Genomic DNA, 19,108 nt, shown 5'->3' with positions numbered 1-19,108 from the left:
AACTTGGAACTCTTTTCAGTGAGTTCTGCAAACTGTTCAAAACTTCTGCTTATGCAAGTTAGAAAGAAAAAGACTAAATAATTCAGCCCCATGCTGACACCTATGTTTTTTCAAATACTTCATGTTTATTTTTCTGGTCACTGCAGTGAAAGGATGATTTTCTCCGATGTAGGGTTTGTGTTTTTGGCTATTATGGCAATGTATATGTTGCTTATATTCAAAGTGAGTGTATAAAATCATATTTAAGGCACAAAATAAAATTCAAATTGGTAAGTTCACAAGCTGGCAAATGCAATTGAGAAGACATTTTTTCCTTGAAAAGAGTTCTCTAATGATAAAAATGAAAAAGGTTATACTTCCCTAACATTATCGAGTTCATTTATTACAGTACCTAACTCTTAACATATCAGGATTTTCTTTGATATCATTAATATGTATGCCCAATTCAATTATGCATAATAGTTCCATGCTTGTTAGGTATAATTTGTTTTAATGAGATACATTCCTCTATTGAATGAATGCAAAACACTTAAATCCATGCTTAACATATGTAATCACTTTATAGATGTTAGCCCTTATGATGATGATGGCAAAGATAATAATCTTAGCTATATTGGTTCATTATGTTACAAAATCCTTCTCATTTTATTCTTTTTGATCTTAAAATCATGAAAATCAGAAAATTACAAAAGCTATTTAAAACAGTATCTGAAATTTTTTAATTATGTAATTTTTCATTTTCTGGAATTCAGTATACTTTGCTGATGCTTAAAATCTACAGAGGCAGGCAAAAATAAATTTAGTATTAGACAGAAATAGTTCAGGCTTACCTGTTTTTATTGAAGGACATTTCATGCCTACCTTTATTGACTGAGGTAAAAGGCAAAGTTAAAGTAAGGAAAATAGTGTTCTTTTAAAGGTGTTGATAATTTCTTTACTGAAGCAGATACTGTCTTCTTCTAAAATATAGTCTGCTGCAACAAGTAACAGTGCTCTTTAAGCACAAAAGTTTCTCTGCCCTGGGGATCAGCTCTTTTCCCAGGCTAATTTCTAACTGAAATATACCTTTAAGACTGCTACTCAAGGAGTTTGGAACAATCAAAAATTTATCTGGCCATGCATCCCGTACTATATTTTCTCTATCTTCCTTGATCCTAACTTCAACTGTGTTTCATTTGAAACTTGGCAATAGAGATTCAATTCCATATTGAAGAGTAGTTTTGTGAATGTATTGTTCCAGACATACCTTATAAGGCCTGGAAAAATTAGAAGTATGTTTAGCAGAGTATGATTAGAGGAAAACTTATAGGCCACATTTTAAAAATCCCTACCCTTTATTATATGGGCAGTTGAATTTCTATGTCCAATATTTGTAAGAATAAAAGTGATTTCAGGGGGTGCAAAGGAAGTTCAATGGTAGAATTCTCACCTGCCATGCAGGAGACCCAGGTTCAATTCCCAGTCCATTCACTTCCCTAAAAACAAACAAGCAAGCAAAACAAATGAAAACAAAAATTCAACAAATGGTGCTGCACTTACAGGATAGGCACATGGAAAAATAATGGAATGTGACCCCACCATACAGCAAACAAAAAAAGGGATTTCACTTCAATTGAAGATGGTCCTCAATGTAAAAGAATTTGATAAAGGAAATAGACCCATTTTAAGCCACAGGTATGTCTTAGTGTAATTTGCTAGGTCATGAACTCCCAATACCCTCAGCCATTTTTCAGGGATAAACAATTGAGAAAATTATAGTACATTTTAAATTTGCAGATAAAATATTAGAATATGTTGATTTCATCCATTGAACCATTTAGCACAGTTATTATGATTCTAAACAGTTCCATTTTCAAACAACATGGGGATTCACAGGCTACCACAGGTGCCTCTTGTAAAAGCACAATGAACATTAGCATGTAGGGGAGTGTCTGTCCACCTCCACACCAAGTTTATCCATGTACTTTCCATGTTTAAATCTTAGAACCATCTCTTCATCATAAAATTTAAATGTGGAAACCTGTGGCAGGATTTTATCTGAAGGACATATTTTCTCTCTGAGTTGAGTGTTGAAGGATTAATCAGTTGGAAATTCTTCCCCAAGAATTTGAATCTTGAAAATTGCATGTTAATAGGGGTAAGGAAGACATTGTCTATATTTTACAATGTCTCCTACTCTTTGAATGGTTTGTTTGGTCCAGAACCTAAATTTTCTATAGCACATAATTTAACTCAACCTACTGTTTAGCTCGTTTGTACAACTGAAACACTGGGGGCCTAGAATAAGAAAGAGGTCCTTTAATCCTATATAACCTAATCTAATATATGGATACATCCTAGAGTATATTAAGCAGATAATCAGAAAGTATTGGCGAAGTCTTTTGAGAGATGGGGGAAAAATATGAAACTATTAAACTTTACCACCAGGGAATCCCCAGATACTATGTCAAACATTATCAATAAGTCAAGCCCTTGATCTTGAGGCTTGCTCTAGTGAAGCTTATGTATGTAGTGGATAAGCTTAGCCTACCTATTGTTATGCATAAACATTACTTCTGGAGGACCTCTAGTTGCTCAAATTTGGCCTCACTGTGTCTAAGCCTAAGTCTGTAAGTGAAATCATTGCCCTCCCACCTACATGGGACGTGACATGCTGAGGTGAAAGTCTCTGTGGTAGCAAGGGAGTTGACTCCTGGGATGAGTCTGGCCTTGGAATTATGGGATCAATTATGACATCCTGACCAAAAAGGGGGAAAATTTTAACAAATAAAATATCAGTGTCTGAGAGATTTCAAATAGTGTTGAGAGGGTACTCTGAAGGTCACTCTTAAGCATGCTTATTCCTATCTTTCATAACTTGTCAAACCCTAACCAAAACCATTCCAACCAATCCTAAAAGGCACCTAGGGCATGATATAAGATTCTACAAATGGTTCATACACTAGGGTAACTTTCCAGAAATCTACGAACTCCAGGTGGGTCCCTGGCTCCGATAAGTCCTGAAACCTAGAGGGCCCAGTCTCGCTAGGAAATTAGCTAGTTTCCCTCTACCTACCCCATATTATTATTATTATTATTTTTTAATTTTTTTATTAATCAAAAAAAAGAAAAGAAATTAACACAACATTTAGAAATCATTCCATTCTACAAATGCACTCAGTAATTCTTAGTATCATCACATAGATGTATGATCATCATTTCTTAGTACATTTGCATCAATTTAGGAAAAGAACTAGCAAAACAGCAGAAAAAGATATAGAATGTTAATATAGAGAAGTTGGCCCGCGGTTTCCCGGGCCAACTGCCGTGCAGACAGACGAGCGCCACGAGCGCCACCTACTGGGCAGGAAAAGAAAAACAGAGCCCAGAGATTTCACAGAAAAAGCTTTCAACCAGCTGGGTCCCACACCCAGGGAAATCTGATCAAATGCCCAGACACCAGCAGAAAATAATGGATGACGCTCGGAAAATTGAAGATATGGCCCAGTCAAAGGAAAAAACCAATAGTTCAAATGAGATACAGGAGCTGAGACAACTAATGCTGAATATACGAACAGAAATGGAAAAACTCTTCAAAACCAAATCAATAAATTGAGGGAGGACATGAAGAAGACATGGGCTGAACAAAAAGAAGAAATAGAAAATCTGAAAAAACAAATCACAGAACTTATGGGAGTGAAGGACAAAGAAGAAAAAATGGAAAAAACAATGGATACCTACAATGGTAGCTCTAAAGAGACAGAAGCTACAATTAGTGAACTGGAGGATGGAACATCTGAATTCCAAAAAGAAACAGAAACTATAGGGAAAAGAATGGAAAAACTTGAGCAGGGGATCAGGGAACTGAATGACAATATGAAGCGCACAAATATACGTGTTGTGGGTGTCCCAGAAGGAGAAGAGAAGGGAAAAGGAGGAGAAAAACTAATGGAAGAAATTATCACTGAAAATTTCCCAACTCTTATGAAAGACCTAAATTTGCAGATCCAAGAAGTGCAGCGCACCCCAAAGAGAATAGATCCAAACAGGCGTTCTCCAAGACACTTACTAGTTAGAATGTCAGAGGTCAAAGAGAAAGAGAGGATCTTGAAAGCAGCAAGAGAAAAACAATCTGTCACATACAAGGGAAACCCAATAAGACTATGTGTAGATTTCTCAGCAGAAACCATGGAAGCTAGAAGACAGTGGGATGAATATTTAAATTACTAAAAGAGAAAAACTGCCAACCAAGACTCCTATATCCAGCAAAATTGTCCTTCAAAAATGAAGGAGAAATTAAAACATTTATAGACAAAAAGTCACTGAGAGAATTTGTGACCAAGAGACCAGCTCTGCAAGAAATACTAAAGGGAGCACTAGAGTCAGATACGAAAAGACAGAAGAGAGAGGTATGGAGTAAAGTGTAGAAAGAAGGAAAATCAGATATGATATATATAATACAAAAGCCAAAATGGTAGAGGAAAATATTATCCAAACAGTAATAACACTAAAAGTTAATGGACTGAATTCCCCAATCAAAAGACATAGAATGGCAGAATGGATTACGACCCAGCAATACCACTGCTAGGTATCTACTCAAAGGGACTTAAGGGCAAAGACACAGATGGACATTTGCACACCAGTATTTATAGCAGCATTATCTACAATTGCAAAGAGATGGAAACAGCCAAAATGTTCATCAACAGACGAGTGGCTAAACAAACTGTGGCGTATACCTACGATGGAATATTATGCAGCTTTAAGACAGACTAAACTTATGAAGCATGTAATAACATGGATGGACCTAGAGAACATTATGCTGAGTGAGTCTAGCCCAAAACTAAAGGACAAATACTGTATCGTCCCACTGATGTGAACCGACATTCGAGAATCAGCTTGGAATATATCATTGGTAACAGAGACCAGCAGGAGTTAGAAACAGGGTAAGATAATGGGTAATTGGAGCTGAAGGGATACAGACTGTGCAACAGGATTAGATACAAAAACTCAAAAATGGACAGCACAATAATACCTAAGTGTAATGTAACTAGGTTGGAACACTGAATGAAGCTGCACCTGAAATATGGTTTTTTGTTTGTTTGTTTGTGTGTTTGTATATTTTGTTTTTGTTTTTTTCTTTTTCCTTTTATATATATATATATTTATTAGTATTATTATTTTAATTCTCTTCTCTATATTAACATTCTATATCTTTTTCTGCTGTTTTGCTAGTTCTTTTCCTAAATCGATGCAAATGTACTAAGAAATGATGATCATACATCTATGTGATCATACTAAGAATTACTGAGTGCATTTGTAGAATGGAATGATTTCTAAATGTTGTGTTAATTTCTTTTCTTTTTTTTGATTAATAAAAAAATTAAAAAAAAAAAGAGCACAGCAACAAAATATAATGAAGGAAGTTTGATTTTATACCTCTCTAAACACAAAACAATAAAGTTATTTTGGAAGCATCCAAAAAAAAAAAAAGAAAATGAGCACACTGGACATCCTTCATCACTAAGGAAGTGCAAGTTAATATCCACAATGATACAGCACTATACACCTTTTAGAATGGCTAAAACAAAAATATATTCCCCACCATTCTACACTTTACTCCATACCTCTCTCTTCTGTCTTTTCGTATCTGACTCTAGTGCTCCCTTTAGTATTTCTTGCAGAGCTGGTCTCTTGGTCACAAATTCTCTGTGACTTTTTGTCTATAAATGTTTTAATTTCTCCCTCATTTTTGAAGGACAATTATGCTGGATATAGGAGTCTTGGTTGGCAGTTTTTCTCTTTTAGTAATTTAAATATATCATCCCACTGTCTTCTAGCTTCCATGGTTTCTGCTGAGAAATCTACACATAGTCTTATTGGGTTTCCCTTGTATGTGACAGATTGTTTTTCTCTTGCTGCTTTCAAGATCCTCTCTTTCTCTTTGACCTCTGACATTCTAACTAGTAAGTGTCTTGGAGAACGCCTGTTTGGATCTATTCTCTTTGGGGTGCGCTGCACTTCTTGGATCTGCAAATTTAGGTCTTTCATAAGAGTTGGGAAATTTTCAGTGATAATTTCTTCCATTAGTTTTTCTCCTCCTTTTCCCTTCTCTTCTCCTTCTGGGACACCCACAACACGTATATTTGTGTGCTTCATATTGTCATTCAGTTCCCTGATCCCCTGCTCAAGTTTTTCCATTCTTTTCCCTATAGTTTCTGTTTCTTTTTGGAATTCAGATGTTCCATCCCCAGTTCACTAATTGTAGCTTCTGTCTCTTTAGAGCTACCATTGTAGTATCCATTGTTTTTTCCATTTTTTCTTCTTTGTCCTTCACTCCCATAAGTTCTGTGATTTGTTTTTTCAGATTTTCTATTTCTTCTTTTTGTTCAGCCCATGTCTTCTTCATGTCCTCCCTCAATTTATTGATTTGGTTTTGAAGAGTTTTTCCATTTCTGTTCGTATATTCAGCATTAGTTGTCTCAGCTCCTGTATCTCATTTGAACTATTGGTTTTTTCCTTTGACTGGGCCATATCTTCAATTTTCCGAGCGTCATCCATTATTTTCTGCTGGTGTCTGGGCATTTGATCAGATTTCCCTGGGTGTGGGACCCAGCTGGTTGAAAGCTTTTCTGTGAAATCTCTGGGCTCTGTTTTTCTTTTCCTGCCCAGTAGGTGGCGCTCGTGGCGCTCGTCTGTCTGCACGGCAGTTGGCCCGGGAAACCGCGCGTGGAGGCGGGGGTCGCTGGCCTCCGCGGCTTGGGGGAGTGCCAGTCCAAATTGCCCAGCTGACCCAAAACGCCAAGCATGACGGGAGGGCCCTGCTATCCAATGTTCCCAGTCAGACCGGGGAGCCACGTGCGTGGAGGGGACCCCAGTTGCCAGCCGCCCGGCCGGGAAAACACACGCCCCTCGGGTATCTCACCGCAGCAGATTCTCCCTGCCCGTTCAGCTGTTCCAGAATGGGGTACGCTGTCTTTTTGTTCTCTGTCGTGACTCCGGGAGCTGTTTCGTATTGTTTCTGTTTCTTTAGTTGCTTTTCTGGAGGAGGAACTAAGACCCGCGCGTCTTACTAAGCCGCCATCTTCCAAAAATATTTTTTTAAAAAACTACCACCAAAAAATGTGTACCCCCTTGAAGTTGACATTTTGAAGTTGACATCTAAAAGCTTTCATCTTACTTTTTTGTTGTTGTTTTTCTCTTGAACAGGAGTGCTCATAGCAGCCTTATTCATGATAGCTCCAAGCTGGAAACAGCTCAAATACACCGTGCATCAAGTGTACTATCCTGTAATTTCAGGGCAAAAGTTGACACTTCACTGCCGACCGTGATTGATTTTTCTGACCCGGCGGGACTGAAGTCCCAGCAGACATTGCGGCTAACACACGGGGAACTACGGGGCCTGAGAGGAGGCCCGGGGCCCTACGGTCCTTTCCCCTACCCCATATTATTGATGGCCCTTTACAACATGAAAAAGTTAGAATGTACAGAGACATATACCCCTAAAAAGTGAAAGGAAGACCAAAGTTGAATGTGGAGTTATATAGAGAAGGTAGGCTTTAGCAAATGAGTATGATTGCTGAGTCATTACATTGATCTTTTAGTCTACAAGTATCATAAGCAGCTAGAAGTAAAAACTTAAAATTGTGGAATTTTAGCCCATTTTAAACTCTGAAATCTGCCCTACAACTAATTGTTGTACTGTGATTTAAAATGTCTTGCTTTTTTGTATATATGTTATTTTTCTCAGGAAAGAAAAAAAGTCAATTGTGATGATAAAAAGATATTTACTCCTTCTAGCCTCCAATGTTCTTGGGGCAGCTGGAAGGAAAAAACTGAGATGATGGTATGGTAGCACATGACAAATTCTGGGATCTGTCCCTTAACTGCTTGTTGAAAAATACTTTGAAAACTATTGTTTTTTCTTTCTTTGCTTTGTATATATGTTGTTACACAGTAAAAGATGTTTAAAATGTATTATAACCAAATTTGTATCATCCTAGCAACCAGTGTGCATTCTAATGCAAAATTGGAAAAATGATCAGATATTTGGTAATGTGTACAGAAGTTATGGAAGGGGTAGAGATTGCCACACAAAGAATTCAAAAACTAAGATGACTTTATTTGAAAATAAAGGCTTTTGTTCTGGTTTACTAGCTGCCAGAATGCAACACACCAGAGAAGGATTGGTTTTTAATAAAAGGGGATTTATTTCATTAATTCTTCAGGGGAAAAGCAGTTAACTTCCAACTGAGGTTCTTTCTTACATGGGGAGATATAGGGTAATTTCTGCTGACCTTCTTTCCAGGCCTCTGGATTCCAACAACTTTGCCCAGGGTGGTATCTTTCTGCATCTCCAAAAGCCTGGGCTGAGCTGAGAGTGCTGAGATGAGGTATGCTGAGCTGCTTGGGCTGTGCTATGTTGAGTCTCTCATTTAAGCACAAGCCAATTAAATCAAACATCATTCATTACAGCAGGCATGCCTCTTAGCAGACTGCAGATGTAATGAGCAATAGATGAGGTTCACATACCATTGGCTCAGGTCCACAGCAACAAAACTAGGCATCTTCACCTGGTCAAATTGACACCTGAACCTAACTACCACAGCTTTGGTTTTGGTAGAATATAAGCCTGAGGTAAGAACATATTTACATTGATGAAGTTGTAAATATTGTCCCTGGTAACATTTTCAGTTAATATTTTCAGCTATATTTGTGTCATTTTTGCCTGGGATTTATTTGTATGCTGTATTTCATCTTTTCTTAGGTGTCTTTCTCTGAATTGTCATCAAGTTTCATTGTGCTGCATATTTTCTTTATTTTTTTTCAAATTTCCTTCCTGCTTTCACTTCTTTCATGTATTTATCCTTTGAAACTAGTAAAGGAATGCAAGAGTAATAGTAGTCTTTTACCCTACCTAATGTCTTCTGAAGAGCAGTGAGAACACAAACTTGAAATAATATGAAAATAAGGAAAAATAAGCTCAGAGAAAATCTAATGAAACTTCTATCAACTAAATTCAGTGAAAAATTCTATTTATAAAGTATATCTGAATTGACCCAACTAAATTACAATGACTTCTGACTAGCTTCAAGGCAAATGTTTATGGATATAGAGCTTCAGATGCTGTAAGATTTGAAATAAAACACTACAACCTAATTTTTCAAATAAATGGACAATTTCTTTTTCTCCAAAATAAAAACACAAAACTGTAGAAGTCTAGAAAACTACTCTAGCTCTACTATAATGTGACAAGAAAAGACTTTCTCTATTATTATATAAGGAAATAATGGATATCAGAGAAACAAATGGTTTTCCACCATTACTGATTTTCTGGCTGTCTTAGTATGCATTTGCCCAATTGTTTCCCTGCACAGGACATGCCTTAGTGCTCAAAACCTAAAACTCCAAGTAGTCACCCTTTCCAGCTCAGAGTCAACTATCTACATTAGGTTAATTGGTTTTTCTCTTGTTCTAGAGATTATAAAACAATAGAACTGTTTCTAAAACATGCTAACCCAATCATATACATGGATATGCATTCACAAAATATAATAGAGGAGAAAATTTTGAATCTAAAGGAATTAGATGTAAATCCACACATATAAAAAGGTGAATGCATAGATAGATGAGTAAATATGCTAGAAACAATTATCATGCTTTCAAATTCATCACCACACAGTAGTTCTATTATTATTCCCCAATTTTATTTTCCATTATTTTGTTATATTCAAAAATTTTAGTCAATAAAAACCTTATAAAACATGATTTCATTTTATTTTCAAAACTCATTATAGTAATAGGTAATGATATTGAGCATTTGGTCATGTGATTATTTATTTGCCTTCTGTACAGCACCTTTACTAAAACATCCATGCAAGTCTTTTCTCCATTTTTTTCATTAGGCTGTTTCTTCTAGTGCAGCATTTGGAAGCTATTTATATTTTCTACATATATTTATTCTGTTGGACGTATGATGTGACTACTACACCCAGTCCATTTCTTGCATTTGCATTATCTTGACCATGCATTTGTCAGAGCAAAATATTTTAATTTTGATAAATCCAATTTATCAATATCTTCTTTTGTGGATTTGTGCTTATAATAGCATATCTAAGAGTTTATTGCCTAACCCAGTTCAATAATATTTCTCCTATCTTTCCTTCTAAATGTATACAGTTTCACATTATGTATTGAGATGTATGACCTATTTTAGTTAATTTGTATAAAGTATAAATTTTAGGTTTAGGTTGAACTTTTGCATATGGATGTTCAATTGTTCTGTACTACTTTTAAAAGTACAATCCTTTTCCTCTTAATTTCCAGGCATCTATGAAAATACCACACAAAGGATTGGCTTAAAGAATGTGAATTGTGTCTTGGCTTTGAGGCTAGGGTGAGTTTAAAATCAAGGCATCAGGAAGATAATCTTTCTCCTCAAGAACTGTAGGCTTCTGGCTCTGGATTTTGGCAATCCTTGGGCTTCCTTGGCTTTTGTCTTTGACTTGAATCACATGGAGATGTCTCCTCTTTTCTTTTCCGAATTCCACTGATTTATGGCCTCTGACTCATCCATAGGGTTTTCCTTATAAGGCCTATAGTAGTAGGAAAATCCCATTCTCATTCAGTTGGCCACACTTTAACTAAAAATAACGTCTTCAAAAGATGTTATTTACAAACTGATTCACACCTATGGAAATAGGATTAAGATTAAGAGCATAGTTTTTTCTGAAGTCTGTAATTCTATCTACCTCAATTTCTTTACTGAAAAGCTTCAGGAGCACTGTCAGATATCAATTGCTCAGAGTTCTGTAATGGCTGGGTGAACATTTCAGCACATAATGAAACTGGACAACATTATCAACTACAATAACCAAAAATGAGGAAATTGACCAAAGACACACAAACAAATTGCAAATTACTTATTTATGAAAATAAAGTCTACCTCAATAAGAATAGTGGAGATCAGTTGCCTTTTAGCCAGAGTATACTCCCATGCCCCACTCTGCTTCATGGAGAGGAAGACCTATCACCATACCGGTCATGAGGACTGGCATCTCTGTTACCACTATTGGAGAAGCCTCACTTATTTTTGGCAGAGAATGAGAAACTATGGCTAAGGACATGGTCAAAAGTAAAAGCATTCTCAGTGGTAAATACTAAGGAAATACCTGTATTGCAGCAGCTCAAAGTCTCTATATGGGCATGGAAAAGACCAGACAGGAATTTAATGGCAAGTTCTGTGGAATGAAAAGCTTAACTAGTGGATTAATAACATCCCTTTACCCCTGGTGCCCAAGACACTATGCACATGCACATGACTGCATGTACACTCAAAGGGTAACAGGGAGAAAAAACAGGAAACCAACTTGACCTGTGGAAACTGACTGAACCTTTCATGGATGATTGAACTTCACCCACCCTGACGAACTAGACAGCCCCAACTGTCTGTTCCAAAAAACTTCTGAAACATACCAAAAGTTTAACCACAGATGTTTAACCACAAGGACATTGTTCTTTTGTTGATTTCGGCAAGCCCTGTTCTATAAATATGCCACACTCCCTCCCCTTAGTGTGGCTCTTGTTTCAGTCAGTCCTCTAGGCTTGACTGCTCCTTGGGTCATCCCTCTCAAGCTCTCTAATAAAGCTTGCCTTGATCCGTTGAGGTCTATCCATTCCTTTTTCACTTTCTTTTCAGAGAGTATCAGCATGTTGATTGCCCTTGGTTGAATGTGACTTTGTGAATGAAGAATGCAAAATTCAGAAAATGTACATTGAGTGCCTACCCCAAGTCACACACTAATCCATCACAAAGAGTTTAAGTCTTAAGGCTTCATGGCTTATAAGTGCATCTGGCCAGCCACTGGCTGATCAGTAAACTATGCTGATACAAGTGTAATCTTAAGTAAGTGGCTTTAAAATAAAAATAATAAATAAATAAAAACTTGGCAGAGATAGAAGTGGCTCCACATATTACACAGAATTAGTCTGTGCAAGTCACAAAACAAGCACACAAATAGCAAATAACCAACTATAGAGAGAAATAAAACCAAGAGTTCCATCAATGTATCACAGAAAATACTCACTTTTTATTAAAATTTTTGAAGCAAGTGACAAACCAAGAAAGAGCAACATATATTTAGATAAACAACAATGACAACAATTAAAAACCACACAGAGGCCATTGAAACTGTGTCTGAGTGAAGTCAGTTGTTGGACTTTGAATATACAGTCATTATCTTAAGTACTCCCAAAGCAAAGTGAACCTTGTTTAGAATTTTAAGAAAGGATGATTACAGGCTTTCCAAAATTTGGGCCAGCTGAAGAAGAAAACTTTCTTGGGTACCAGCCTCCCTCTCCTAATGGAAACCTGGACCTCCATGAACAAGAAACCTTTCACAGAGGTCTCAACTAGGAAACATTTTATTAATGAAGCTGTGGAACTAAAAGTTGGGGACTTCGGTTTGGAAGCAAGGCTGGAACCCTTGGAACACAGAAGGAGAACAGTATGTGGTATCCCAAATTATCTCTCTCCAGAAGTACTAATCAAACAAAGACATAGCTGTGAATCAGATATTTGGGCCTTTGCTTATAATGTATACACTGTTTGAAACTACAAACCTGAAAGAAACTTACAGGTGTGTGAGAGAAACAAGGTATACAATGCCATCTTCATTGTTGGTTCCTGCAAAGCACTTAATAGCTAGCACATTGTGCAAAAATCCAGAAGATCATCGTAATTTGGATGACATCATTCAACATGACGTTTTTTGCAGGTCTTCATTCCTGAAAGAATTTCTTCTAGTTGTTTGTCATACAGTTCCAGATTTCCACTTGTCAAGCCCAATGAAGACTTTCTTTTAGAAAGCTTCTGCTGCTCTTTTTTGTGTATGTGGCAAAAAAGACATAGCAAGATCTATTGACACACATAATAGAGTAGCTAAAGAAGATGAAGAAATTTACAAGCTTAGGCATGACTTGAAAAAGACTTCAATAACTCAGCAACCCAGCAAACAGATAAGGAGCTTCAGTCACCTACCACTACAATTGCCAGATCTGGAACACCTGCAGTAGAAAAAAGCAGCAGATTGGAGATGCTATCCACATAGCAGTCAGAAAGACTCTTGGAAGCAACAGCAGCAGTAGTGAATGTCCTGAGGACAGTACCATGGGAAGTGTTGCAGATACAGTGGAAAGAGCACTTCAAGGACATCTAGAAGACATGCCAGAAGCTGATTGCATTCCCAAAGAACAGCTGAGCACATCAATTCATTGGATCACCAAGTGGTTCAATTACTCTAAAAATTACAGCTTAGGGTACCAGCTCTCAGACAACGCTATTGGAGTTCTTTTCAAAAACAGTGCTCACGTGGGTCTCCTTCCAGACAAAAAAAAACTGTTCACTATTATGCAGAGCTTGGCCATTGCTCAGTTTTCCCAATAACAGGTGCCCCTGAACAATTTATTAGCCAAGTGACAGTGCTAAAAGACCTTTCTATTACATGGAGGAGAATCTCATGGATGGTGGAGATCTGCCTAGTATTATCAGTATTCGAAGACTTTGGCTCTACCTCCCTTAGTGACTAAAATCTGATAAGGTCTTAGTGATGCTCTTCAATGATGGCACCTTTCTGGTGAATTTCTCCCATGATCATATGAAAGTTATCATTTGTACCCAAAATGAAGAATACTTACTCACTTACATCAATAAGGTTAGAATATCTACCAAGTTCAGACTGACAACTCTGTTGATGTCTGGTTGTTCATTAGAATTAAAAATCGAATGGAATATGCTCTGAACATACTTTTAAAGAGATGTAACTAGAAGATTTTTTGAATGGACCCTATGAGACTCCTCTTGTCCACTATGAGATCTAGGAAGCCAGTAGAATGATCTACAGAATATTGAGAAAGATGGACAGGTGGTGGTATGAAAATAATTCCTCTGTTTCTGCTGGGCAGGGTGAGACCAGACCAGTATGAGGCATACAATTCTTGGACTTTGGATTTATCCAGGAGTGAACCAGAATGCAGTTTTCCTGGACATACCTGTTTTAAAAGGTTCATCAGAAAATTTTGCAGAAAGGTGCATTGACTCTTAATTTTTCTCTGTAGAGAGCATATCAGACAAAAGACTTGAAACTATGAATGTATTTCCTGAAGGGGAGGGAGAAGGGAGGAAGATTCCATGTTTTGTAAAGGCTGTAATTGTAGGAGCTGTTGCCTACTTAAGTGTGAAATATGGCCATATATATGAATATACAAACAATATATATATTGTTAATTTTTGAAGACATTTGTGACTGGAAAAGTGCATTTCTTGTTAATAAACTTTTTATTTATTACTAAAAAAGAAAGAATGAGTACAATAAGTCATCAAACAGAGATCAAGAAATATATATATAAATTATTTTAAAACAGGCAAATTCCAGAAATAAAAATACAATAACAAATGAAAATTTCTCTACTCATGCTTGACAACAGGTTAGAGTTGGTAGGAGATATAATTTGCAAACTTGAGGATAGATCCATATGATGATTTGATCTTAAGAACACAAAGAAGTAAGGATAAAAAATACAAATAATCTGAGTCTCAGAAACCAGTGGAATATTCTTATTGAAGTAAATGTATTAAAAATGCATGCATTGAGAGCCCCAGAAAAAAGGAATTGGGAGAAAGGAACAAAAAATATGTTTGATGGAAAAAATCACCAAAAATTTCCCATATTTTGTAAAAAACATGAAGCTATACATAGCAAGGAATCACAAATAAGCACAGCATATTTAATTGTTGAGTGCCAAAGACAAATACAAAAGTATTTAAAGCAACAATAAAAATAATGACTAACTTCTCATGAGAAAAAGTTCAGAATGCAGTAGGCTAATATATTCAAGTTACTGACAAAGAAAAATGATTGTGAAACACAAATGCTAAATACAATAAAACTGTCCTTCAAAAACAAAGGCAAAATAGGACAAGGGGCCAAGATGGCGGCTTAGTAAGGTACGTGTGTCTTAGTTCCTCCTCCAGAGCAACTACTAGGTGAAGAGAAACAGTGAAGAACAGCTCCCGGGGCCACAGCAGGGAATGGACACACAGCGTACCCCAGTCTGGACTGGCTAGACTGACTGCGAGACTCTGCTGCAGTGAGATCCCCGAGCGGCACGTGATTTCCTGAGCAGCGGCAGCTGGAGCACCTCCCTCCCTCCTTCCAGGGCTGGCTGAGAGTCTCGGAGAGGCAAGTTTCCCAAGCCGCGGTGGCCAGCGCCCCTCTTTTGCGGGTGGCTTCCTGGACCAGCTACGAGTCTCGGATCAGAGGGCTACCCAAGCTGTGGTGGCCGGCGACCAACGCCCCTCCCCCACGGGTGGCTTCCTGGTCTGGTGGCGAATTCCCCAGGCCGCGGCGGCCGGCGACCGATACCCCCCCCTGCAGGCGGCTTCCTGGTCCGGTGGCGAATTCCCCAGGCCTCAGCGGCCGGCAACCGACACCCCCCCAGGGAGAGGAGGGAATTTCCGACAGTGGCAGGGACTGGGTCCAACCAAACACCAATAGGGGAATTAATAAAGGAGCCACAGTGTCCCCTCAAGCCGCGGCGGCTGACGCCCCCACCATGCGCGGCCCCCCGGACCAACTGAGAGAATTGGATCGGAAATCCCCAGGCCGCGGAGAACAGTGACCGGGGGGATCCCTTCCAAACACGTGAGACAAACGAGTGCCATGAGCGCCACCTACTGGGCAGGATAAGAAAAACAGAACCCAGAGATTTCACAGAAAAATCTTACAATCTTGTTGGGTCCAACACCCAGGGAAATCTGACTAAATGCCCAGACGCCAGCAGAAGATAATGGTCCACGCTCAGAAGACTGAGAATATGGCCCAGTCAAAGGAAAAAACCAATAGTTCAAATGAGATACAGGAGCTGAGACAACTAATGCTGAATATACGAACAGAAATGGAAAACCTCTTCAAAAATGAAATCGATAAATTGAGGGAGGACATGAAGAAGACATGGGCTGAACAAAAAGAAGAAATAGAAAAACTGAAAAAACAAATCACAGAACTTATGGAAGTGAAGGATAAAGTAGAAAAGATGGAAAAAACAATGGATACCTACAATGATAGATTTAAAGAGACAGAAGATAGAATTCGTGATTTGGAGGATGGAACATCTGAATTCCAAAAGAAACAGAAACTATCAGTAAAAGAATGGAAAAATTGAACAGGGTATCAGGGAACTCAAGGACAATATGAACCGCACAAATATACGTGTTGTGGGTGTCCCAGAAGGAGAAGAGAAGGGAAAAGGAGGAGAAAAACTAATGGAAGAAATTACCACTGAAAATTTCCCAACTCTTATGAAAGACCTAAAATTACAGATCCAAGAAGTGCAGTGCACCCCAAAGAGATTAGTCCCAAATAGGCATTCTCCAAGACACTTACTAGTTAGAATGTCAGAGGTCAAAGAGAAAGAGAGGATCTTGAAAGCAGCAAGAGAAAAACAATCCATCACATACAAGGGAAACCCAATAAGACTATGTGTAGATTTCTCAGCAGAAGCCATGGAAGCTAGAAGACAGTGGAATGATATATTTCAATTACTAAAAGAGAAAAACTGCCAACCAAGACTCCTATATCCAGCAAAAATAGCCTTCAAAAATGAGGAGAAATTAAAACATTCTCAGACAAAAAGTCACTGAGAGAATTTGTGACCAAGAGACCAGCTCTGCAAGAAATACTAAAGGGAGCACTAGAGTCAGATACGAAAAGACAGAAGAGAGGTATGGAGAAGATGTAGAAAGAAGGAAAATCAGATATGATATATATAATACAAAAGGCAAAATGTTAGAGGAAAATATTATCCAAACAGTAATAACACTAAATGTTAATGGACTGAATCTCCAATCAAAAGACATAGATGGCAGAATGGATTAAAAAACAGGATCCTTCTATATGCTGTTACAGGAAACACATCTTAGACCCAAAGAAAACATAGGTTGAAAGTGAAAGGTTGGGAAAAGATATTTCATGCAAATAACAACCAGAAAAGAGCAGGAGTGGCTATACTAATATCCAACAAATTAGACTTCAAATGTAAAACAGTTAAAAGAGACCAAAAGGCTCTATCTACTAATAAAAGGAACAATTAAACAAGAGACATAACAATCATAAATATTTATGCACCAACCAGAATGCCCCAAAATACGTGAGGAATACCTGCAAACACTGAAAAGGGAAAAGACTCATATACCATAATAGTTGGAGACTTCAATTCACCACTCTCATCAATGGACAGAACATCTAGACAGAGGATCAAAAAGAAATAGAGAATTGAATATTACTATAAATGAGCTAGACTTAACAGACATTTATAGACATTACATCCCACAACAGCAGGATACACCTTTTCTCAGTGCTCATGGATCATTCCAAAGATAGACCATATGCTGGGTCACAAAACAAGTCTTAACAAATTTAAAAAGATTGAAATCATACAAAACACTTTCTCGGATCATAAAGGAATGAAGTTGGAAATCAACAATAGGCAGAGTGTCAGAAAATTCACAAATACGTGGAGGCTCAACAACACACTCTTACACAACGAGTGGCTCAAAGAAGAAATTGCAAGAGAAATTAGCAAATACTTCGAGGCGAATGAAAATGAAAACACAACATATCAAAACTTATGGGACGCAGCAAAGGCAGTGCTGCTAAGAGGGAAATTTATTGCCCTAAATGCCTATATCAGAAAAGAAGAAAAGCAAAAATGCAGGAATTAACTGTCCACTTGGAAGAACTGGAGAAAGAACAGCAAGCTAACCCCAAAGCAAGCAAAAGGAAAGAAATAACAAAGATTAGAGCAGAAATAAATGAAATTGAAAACATGAAAACAATAGAGAAAAATCAATAAGACCAGAAGTTGGTTCTATGAGAAAATGAGATTGATGGCCCTTAGCAAGATGACAAAAGAAGAAGAGAGAGGATGCAAATAAATAAGATCAGAAATGGAAGAGAAGACATAACTACTGACCTCACAGAAATAAAGGAGTAATAACAGGATACTATGAACAACTTTACGCTAATAAATACAACAATTTAGATGAAATGGGCGGGTTCCTGGAAAGACATGAACAACCAACTTTGACTCAAGAAGACATAGATGACCTCACAAACCAATCACAAGTAAAGAAATTGAATCAGTCATTCAAAAGCTTCCTAAAAAGAAAAGTCCAGGACCAGACGGCTTCACATGTGAATCTATCAAACATTCCAGAAAGAATTAGTACCAATCTCCTCAAACTCTTCAAAAAAACGAAGCGGAGGGAAACTACCTAATTCATTCTATGAAGCCAACATCATCCTCATACCAAAACCATGCAAAGATATTACAAAAAAAGAAAACTACAAGCCAATCTCTCTAATGAATATAGATGCAAAAATCCACAATAAAATTCTAGCAAATCGTATCCAACAACACATTAAAGAATATACATCATGACCAAGTAGGATTCATCCCAGGTATGCAAGGATGGTTCAACATAAGAAAATCAATTACTGTAATACACCATATCAACAAATCAAAGCAGAAAAATCACATGATCATCTCAATTGATGCAGAGAAGGCATTTGACAAGATTCAACATCCTTTCCTGTTGAAAACACTTCAAAAGATAGGAATACAAGGGAACTTCCTTAAAATGATAGAGGGAATATATGAAAAACCCACAGCTAATATCATCCTCAATGGGGAAAAATTGAAAACTTTCCCCCTAAGATCAGGAACAAGACGAGGATGTCCACTATCACCACTATTATTCAACATTGTGTTGGAGGTTCTAGCCAGAGCAATTATACAAGAAAAAGAAATACAAGGCATCAAAATTGGAAAGGAAGAAGTAAAACTATCACTGTTTGCAGACGATATGATACTATACGTCGAAAACCCGGAAAAATCCACAACAAAACTACTAGAGCTAATAAATGAGTACAGCAAAGTAACAGGTTACAAGATCAACATTCAGAAATCTGTAGCATTTCTATACACTAGTAATGAACAAGCTGAGGGGGAAATCAAGAAACGAATCCCATTTACAATTGCAACTAAAAGAATGAAATACCTAGGAATAAATTTA

General features: G+C 37.5%; 1 long non-coding RNA gene and 1 pseudogene across 9 annotated transcripts in view; both read left to right on the top strand.

Moving 5' to 3' along the window:
* The window catches only part of LOC143688446 (uncharacterized), a 123,008-nt gene that overhangs the window by 41,395 nt on the left and 62,505 nt on the right, over positions 1-19,108 (top strand). The gene's annotated exons all lie outside the window — the stretch shown is intronic.
* LOC143688440 (serine/threonine-protein kinase PLK2 pseudogene) lies at positions 10,386-14,259 on the top strand (annotated as a pseudogene).

The sequence above is a fragment of the Tamandua tetradactyla genome, chromosome 6 (genome assembly GCF_023851605.1).
Source record: "Tamandua tetradactyla isolate mTamTet1 chromosome 6, mTamTet1.pri, whole genome shotgun sequence".
Taxonomy (NCBI): Eukaryota; Metazoa; Chordata; class Mammalia; order Pilosa; family Myrmecophagidae; genus Tamandua; species Tamandua tetradactyla.
The sequence above is the reverse complement of the archived record's forward strand: the minus strand, read 5'-3'. Positions and strand labels throughout refer to the sequence as shown.